This window comes from Solanum tuberosum, unplaced genomic scaffold (genome assembly GCF_000226075.1).
Source record: "Solanum tuberosum cultivar DM 1-3 516 R44 unplaced genomic scaffold, SolTub_3.0 scf00068, whole genome shotgun sequence".
In the NCBI taxonomy this organism is placed as follows: Eukaryota; Viridiplantae; Streptophyta; class Magnoliopsida; order Solanales; family Solanaceae; genus Solanum; species Solanum tuberosum.
In genome coordinates, this window is record NW_006238994.1 from 532,511 (window position 1) to 541,532 (window position 9,022).

General features: G+C 32.1%; 1 pseudogene; it reads right to left on the minus strand.

The window, feature by feature from the left end:
- Positions 1-4,672, minus strand: part of LOC102594198 (abscisic-aldehyde oxidase-like) — a 12,370-nt pseudogene extending 7,698 nt beyond the window's left edge.
- Between the last annotated feature and the right edge of the window lie 4,350 nt (positions 4,673-9,022).

The following is a 9,022-nucleotide window of genomic DNA, read 5'->3' on the forward strand; positions in this document are numbered from 1 at the left end:
GGTTTCCTTTCCTCTCCAAGCCAATCGATCGCCTTCTTAGTTAACTGCGGAACCCGCCCTTTAGCCATCTATCTTTAGATACGGAGGGCTTATGAGTCACAGAATTTGAAGCCCAAAAAACAAGGTAAGAAAGGTGGGGAACAGCGGCCTCACACAAAAAGATTTGTCTAAGCAATCTCTTTGAGATTTTCAATAAGTCAATACCAAGATTTGCTTTCTGCGCCTACTGATGTGATGATAATTCAGAAGCTTTTTTGCAAAGAAGAAGGGCCCTGTTCCTATGGGTTCACGTGCTAAGGCTCCACTAAAAAATGCTCTTTTTCAAGAGAGAGGTTTAAGGCGCATTAATCACGCCTTGAAGGAGGGAAGTAGTGGAGTAGGAGAGGTAAAGATGGATGGGAATAGATAAGTAAGAGAGAGGGCGACACCAGCTAGCAGAACGGACGGAATGAGAAGAAATCCCCATGATGGAAAGAAGCTTGAAAGAGAGAACTAGGAATGAAATAGCGAGACCAATTAGCGAGCAAAAGTTCATGATCATAATTATTTATCATATGGAGTACAATAATATAATTATAAGATAAATATGATATTGATGATGGAGAAAGAAAGCATGAATTCTAAATTGAAAGTTCATGATGCCTTTTCAATTCTCTATTATTTGTACACAATACTAATAGAGTAATTATGTGAAAAACCGTAATTAAATAGGAAAAGGTGGAAAAAATGACTTTCATTATTTACTATTTGTTAAATTAGGTCTTGGGCGTAACTCACACCCCAAAAGCTAGCTCAAAGGGAGGAGAATTGCCCAAGCCTTATAAGGAGTCTACCCATCTCATTAATTACCGATGTGGGACTTTTGTCATTCTTTAACACCCCACCTCACGCCCAGTGCTTAGCATCTGGTGCGTGGACAATTTTTGATTTTGGGGGCCCCAACATCGGGTGAGACGGGTCCTGCTCTGATACCATATTAAATTAGGTCTTGGGCCTATGAAAAAATGGAAAGAATCACAACATGAAACAAAATATTAAAAGGTAAAACAAACCAGCAGCTTGCATGGCAGCTCCAACCTTCTTCATCGGTTCACCTACTGGATAGTACTCGGTACTTGATTCCACAACCTGCTTAGAAGAATATAGTAGTGTTTGTTTTCTCCCCTGACTAATACAACCATCTTTACTACTTTTGAAAACTTTTTCGACTGAGATATCATTAATTCCATTGAATAAACCACCAGAAAGGGCAGAATGAGCATCAGTGAAGGGATAAAGGAACTCAAAAACATAACTGACAGCTAAGCTTGATCTGTACTCAGGGTGTAAAGTGCCATCTTCCGGTACAACTGCTAGTTTGACTAATTTAAGAGCTCCATATAAAACATGTATGTTTAACATTTTCCCGGTTAGATATCCCTCTATCATTTTAGCCCTTGTTGCGTGTTTTGTGCCATAAGCACCAAATGCCAACCGGATATAGTTTATCAGGAAGCCATTCTGGCAGAGAGAAACATCAGCCTGGAAAGCAGCGTTAACATATGCCAATGCATTTCCATGAGATCGTGGAGCAGCTCGATAAGTTTCAAACAACAATTTAGAATTTCGATCTTTTTTAAATGGGATCGAAACACTTAGAAGCACAATTCTCGAGTCCAGTGGTGGTTTCGACAATAACTCCTCCCATGTGAGCTTTACAAGTCCATGACGAGTCATCAAGCTAACAGTAGCACAAAGCCCAAGAAATAATGTAGCTATATCTGAAGGAAAACCATTCTTCTGTGCCATAACCAAATTTCCTCCCACACTAGCAGAATTTCTAACAAATGGTGAAGCAATCTTCTCCATGTGGTAAGCCAGTTTATCGGACACCAACTTCCCATATGAACCGAAATTGATTTTACTTTCCTCTTTCAAGAATGAAATGAGTTTATAGATTGTCACAGTTGATCCAATGTCGATGCCTGCCTGATCTCTTTTGATGATCGAGAGTTCGGGAACGTACCTGAGATCAATATAGTGATCATATCGCTGAGTTTCTTTATAATAACCTGTTCCAGTATTACCAACGACTAGTTTAAAGCTTGCACCATTTTCTGTCACGTTGGAGTTCAACAAGCCCTGTAGATCCTCAATGGAAACAGGAGTATACCAAGGGTACCTTGAAGAGTCTAAATTCGTGGTGGATTCACTTTTCAAGAACTCGGGATATGTATTGAAGTTTTTAGTTGTATCATAGGGAGGTAATTTACTTACTTTCATTTCCTTGGAATCTCCGTTTTTCCAAAAAGCATTGAATCCCCAATCCTCTATATCAATATCAGCAGCAAAAGTCTTGCAGGCATCAGCAATGGGCCGGTATCCAGTGCACCGACAAAGGTTTCCTTCTATTGCCTTTTCAGCTTCGGACGAAGTAAGCTTAGAGAATCCCGGTGGAGGATTTGGCTTGTTTCCTTTATCGGCGTTGACAAGAGCGGAGAAAAATGACATACACATGCCGGGAGTGCAAAAGCCGCATTGAGAAGCATGGAAACCGGCAAATCTTTCATGAATAGAGTGGAAACCATCTCTGGTGTTCCCAAGGCCTTCACTTGTAGTAATTGAAAAACCATTTAAACTGCAAAGAAGTGTAAGGCATGAACTCACGCTAAAATCTTCAACCTTTTTAAGCTTCGGATCATACTTCGATACCAGAACAACACAAGCCCCACAACCACCTATAACCATACAAATAAGTTAGCTTCTTTCTGAACCCAAATTGAGAATTTGTTATACAAATACATAATCAGATTAAGATGGAAGGTAAAGAGATGATACCATATAGTCTAAAGTCAGGAAACAAGGAAAATGATCATTAGGTCTTAGGTTCGAGTCTTGAAAACTGATTGCTTTAACTCCCAATTAACCAGAAGAAAAAAGAAAATGAATTACATAAAGTAGTTCATTAGGAAACTAAAAACTACATTTACTTTATACGAAAAGAAAAAATGCTTGCAGCCACAATTTAAGAGAAACCGATTCAGGTAAATGGAAGATTCCATTGCATGTAAACCTTCAAGCATCTAAAATCCAATGGCCTGACTAATCCATTATACCGCTCTGTACTAAAGAGGACCCCATTCTCAAGACTCTAACCCGAGACTTCTAGTTAAAGATGAAAGAACCTTAACTGTCCCACCACGCTCTTCAGCGGTCACAAAACACTTAGGAGTAGTATTTTAATTATGGACAGGAGCCAAAAACCTCAAAGTAATTCCTAATAAGTTAGCATAAACTTTCTGCAGGATGACTAGTGAATACAGTGGCGTAGGCACATGTATGCCAGGGTGTCCAATTGGACACCCTTTGTCGGAAAAAAATACCGCATATACAAGTAAAATGACACATGAGGTGATTAAATAACATATTTTGGACATCCTTGACATAATAGGTTGTTTTAGCCTAGTGGTTTAAGATGTCTTGAATGTGTGTTTAGACATCTTTAATGAGTTAGTGCTCGCGTGTTTAAATCTCACTTGAAACAATTTTTTTCCCTTTTTAAAAAGAGATTTTGTTATTTAATTTTTGGACCCTCTTCGTTAAATTCCTGGCTCCGCCACTGAGTGAATAAGGAAAGTACAGTAAAAAAGCACAGAAACAAAGCAAAAGGAAGATTTGCCATAAGAACACCACTTTAACTAAATCTACAGACATTTCTTGTGTATTTGCACCAAAACAAACATATAGTTACACTATAGGTTGGCTGAAAATCATGAGGTCTTATGTTCTAATTCATCAGAGGCAAAAATACTAGGCAATTTCTTTTGTCCAATTCTTGATGGATAAAGTTGTATCAGATGAAAGGTAGCCCGGTAGCAATGAAAGTCGAGGTGCGTTTAAACGGGCCCGGATAGTACAATTATTAAAAAAAAAACACAGTATACATGTAACAGAGTGGTGTAAGAAAAGGAGAATTACCTTCACCACAACCAAGTTTAGGACTCTTGAAACAAGTCTGAGAGCGCAAGAACTGAAGCAAAGTTGTAGAAGGATCAATACATGGCAACTCAAACCTCTCTCCATTAACTGCAAAAACCAATGAACCCCCTTTTTTCTGTCTTTCCTCCATTAATATAATAGCCCTTTTGATACAGACCCTATATCAAAATCTTATCTTTTTCTACTTTCTGAGCTGAAAAATATCCCAACTGAAAGTGTTAAAAGAATTCCCATATCGGAAAAGTGATAGAAAATTTAGTTACCTTATATGAAATTGGACAATCATAGTTTTTGGGTTAAGTTAGGGCCAAAATCCATCTTCGACAAAAAGGTTCGTAAAAATCATATCTCTTTCAACAGTGACAGATAAAGCAAGAATCTTGAACTTGAATTGGGTGTCCAAATACTTAGCAGTTAATTGGCACAAACCCTTTATCAAAATATAGTTTTTTATACATTTTTTCTAATTTCTCAGCTGAAAGAAAAGGCAATAATTTTGAATCGAATTGGGTGTCCAAATGTACAATATGGTCGACGACAACAACACCATACCCAGTATAATCTTTGACAAGGTTAAAGTTTACACAAATCTTGAATTTTAATCCAACATGTTCTTGCATTGATTTGATTAAATTTTAAAGACTTGAGATTTCATGGAGTCTATTACACTTTCAGAATATTTAAAAAAAAAAAAATCGGAAGAGGATTTGAAAGGAACGGCCAATAATTTTTGTACGTTTTTTTTTTTTTGACTTTATTTAAGAATATATATTGATGACAATGTGGTGTAGTGGAAGGGACTACTTCTGCCTTAATTGAAAAAATATTTACTAGGAAGCATTTTCTCCAAACGGAGTCCAATGCGGCGCGAATCCTAGGCAACTGCATGAATTAGTAATACAGGGATTACTAATGTAGATATTAATTTTTATTAAGTGTTTGATTCATTATTTTCCATTTAATCTTATGTTTGGCTTAAAACTCTAGAAAAAGTTTATTTTCTATTATACCCTTGAGTTATTATGAGAATTTATATTTCATTTAACTTGTCAAGTTAAATACTAAAATATATATAAAAAAATTATTATTAATTTTGAGGTGTGATATGTCACTATAGAGATCCTTGATAGCACGGTATATTTTTAAGTTTTTGTTGCTCAAAATATACCTTAAACTTATCATAAATTTAAGGCTATTTAAATTGTTAAAATACACGAAGTTTATTTCTTTTTAAAAGAAAAGTTCAAGTGATCAATCAACGAACTACATTTTAAAAAAAAAAACCAAAAAAATCAGCCCAATATAACAAATCAAACATGGAGAAAAAAAATATTAATTTATGAAATCATCAAATTACATGGAACGAATTTGGAGAATTTAAAAGAATATTTATAAATATTCTCATATAAATAGAAAAGAGCATTAACTTACAAAAATAAAATAGGAAAATAGATTTGGGGATAGATTAGTCATTTAGGGATCTTATCCAAGGATTGTTAAACCTTGGATTAGTTATCCCTCCCTTTTCTAGAGATAAAATAAGACATTGTATGAGGTATAACTAATACATGGATTAGGTTAAATAAAGTAATCAAACAATGTTTTTGTTGGATTAAATTTTAATCCATGGATTATTTTGATTAATACCTCCTACCAAACGGGTCCTAAATGTATTAAATGCACTTTAAATCTCACTATCTTAAAATTTAAAAGTTATTAAATATAAAAAATATATATTTCTTCTAAAATATATTAAAGAAGTAAAAAGGACGTTTATAAATTTAAAATAGGAATTTTACACAGCCATTTTATGTTATCTGTCTTAATTGACTGGACAGGAAATTAAAAAACTAAGAAACATGCTAGAAGGTTTTGAATGATATGGTAACGAAAAATGTGTATAATGGATTAGTAAATATACTTTAAATTTTGTAGCCTAAACATGTTATATGAGTAAATAATAAAATTAAAATATATGTACTAAACAAAAATATATCATTTTTTGAAAAAAAAGAAAGAAGAGAAAACACATTTATTGAATTAAATCATGGTAATTTTTTCGCATCAAACATTTATCATTAGTAAATGATCTTCAAATAAGTGAATAACTATCCTTTATTTTTTTTTAAAAATTATAGAGGTAATTTTCAAAAAAAAAAAAAAGGATCGTAATATATGATATCTATTATTAGTAGGTAAACATGAGTATATCTTTTTGAGTGAATAATACCTCAAAAAAATTGAAATATCAAGAGGATCTCTTATGTACATTTTAGGACTAATTAGAGGAGATGTGAGTTGGTAGGGGTTGAAAAAATTCAAATCATTGAGGAAGATAAATTGTTGCAATGTGTAAATTTTATATAAACAGTGCTTTTATATATATATATATATAAAAAAAAAAATTAGACATTTAAATAATATGATACGCATTTTTCTCCTACTCTCCGGCTTCTTTTTTTTTTTCTTTAAATCTGTCATGGGTTATGCTGTGGATTGAGAGTGTTTTTAACATAACGGGAATTCTCTTCTTTTTTTTCCCTCAAGTCTTTCATGGATATACAATTGAATATGTAACGAATATAAATGGATTTAAACCAAAAAAAAAAAAACGAATATAAATGGATATACACTATATCTATAGATATATATGAGTGAGCACGCGTGTATATCACATATATACATGGATATACATTGAGATATGAACTAGGCAGGAGCCTCCTTAAGCGAAGGATGGTTCGGTGCACATTGATCATAAAAAAATTATGTGGTATATAGAATTTAAATATTAGCTATTACAAGTGTATATTTAATTCTATACATTCTTAACATTGTTGAGGGAAAAAATATGTGTACACCTTCGAATTTTTTTGACTCCACCATTAAATATGAATCAATATACATGAATTATACATTGAGATTATGAAACGGATATACACTTTGTCTATTCTATGTGCTATACATTTTAGGATTTCCCCTTTTTTCTATTTTTTTTTTTTGGAAAAAGTCCTGTTTTGCTTCCGCTGCAAATCATTGATTAATGTGTGTCGAAAGTGTATTTGAAATTTGGACAAAAAAAGGGTAATTGTGAATTCAGGTGGGAGAGCCTGTCTCCGAGAATAGTTTTTGAAATATAACAAAAATTTTGAATTCAAAATAGAGTGGAATATACTATATTCATGAGCATAATAAAAGTGAAATACATTATATTCACATCCATAATAAGTATATTCATATGTATAAAATATCTCTCTAATGGAATATATTATATCCATGCATATAATAATAGTGAAATATAAGATATTCATACACATAATAAGTGTATCCGTGAACCGCACATATATAATATGTAAATTATACAGAATGTCAGCCCACAAGATTTACTTACCATCTTTTTAGCCCATTATTCAAACCTATTTTTTTTTCCAAAAAAAATGGTCATGATGTCTTAGTCTTTCCTCCTTCTTCTTCTCTTTCTTCCTCCCTCTTCTGTCTTCTTCCTTTCCTTCTTCTTTCTTTTTTAAAATTTTGTGAATGTAAATCGTATCAAGCAAATTATATATCAAATATTTAATACATTGAGAGCATTTCATATCAAAAATTTGGAACTAGTTGGATGAGATTTTGAGTTGGTCAGAATTGAATAGTTAATGTATACGTCATGTATAGTTAAACTATATTCATTTTTTTGAGTGTATCATAAATTCATAATATATAGTCTATATATATCTCATGTATAAGTAAGTTATATTCGGCTTTGAAGTGTATCATAATGTATAGTTAGTGTATACTTTTTATAATTTTTGACTATTTTTTTTATATAAATAAAAACATGACTATATTTATCATAAACTACTTTATTATAGGGAAAATTATATGAAATAACAAACTATTAATTCAAATTAAATGTTATAGCCATAGTTTATTTTAATTGTAATTCGCAGCAAACATCCCCCTTTTTTTTGCCATCTGATTTGATAGACAATTAGCCATTTTCGGTATACAATTAGCCATTTTATACATTTCGGTATAAAATGTATAAAATGCGTTTGTGTTTATATAGAGCGAGAGAAAAGTGTATATACAAATACAAATACATATATTTTCGTCCTATACACTTATAACTATACAAATACAGATCTTATTATACAAATTACAATGTATAAATGAATTTATACAAAACTGAACAATTTGTATAAAATTGGATGTTTGTAGCGAATTATACAAATCAAAAGCTCCATAGCAAACATAAAATTTGTTATGGAGCGCAATTATGCAAACTATAACTATAACATACAAATATGATTTTTATGTTTGCTATATGTGAAAGTTGCTCTTTATTATATACATATTTGAACTATCTCTATATAATATCTTTGTCTAACTATATCTCCATGTATTTGCTATAAAACCGCAAAATATCACTATATAACGTAATTTTTTTAAAACTACCAAAAGATAATTAAAGAATTGAGCTCAAATATAACAAATTTTTGACCAGCTAGAGCGCCGGCATGACCATTATATTCTTCTAAGCACTCAAATGATAATTCGAAAAAAGTACATAACTTAATAATTGACTGACCAAAACGTAAAAAAAAAGAATCTCATGTAATCACGTAAGCAATAAAAAAACAAAATAAAACAAAACAAATTGTAGACCAGTATGTAGTTAACTATATTCCTTTTCTGTCAACAACCTTCTCTTTTTTGTTAACAACATAATCATGAAGGCCCAAGATTGTCACAATTACAAGGTCCAAAAATGACTCTAACACAAAGAGTGATGTTGATTAGATGTTAAATTGGATTTTATTAAGGGCCCGTTTGGCCATGCGATATGGTATAATGATATGGAATCATGATATGGTATCATGATATGGAATCATGAGATGAAATTGAAGGTTTGTTTGGACATGCGATATGGAATTTTTGTGTTGTATATTTTCTCATAAACATAAAAATTCTTAAGTTGTAAAACTATTAAAATAACCCCAATTGTTTATTCAATCTTATCAAATAAACAAAAATTTATAAAATCGCA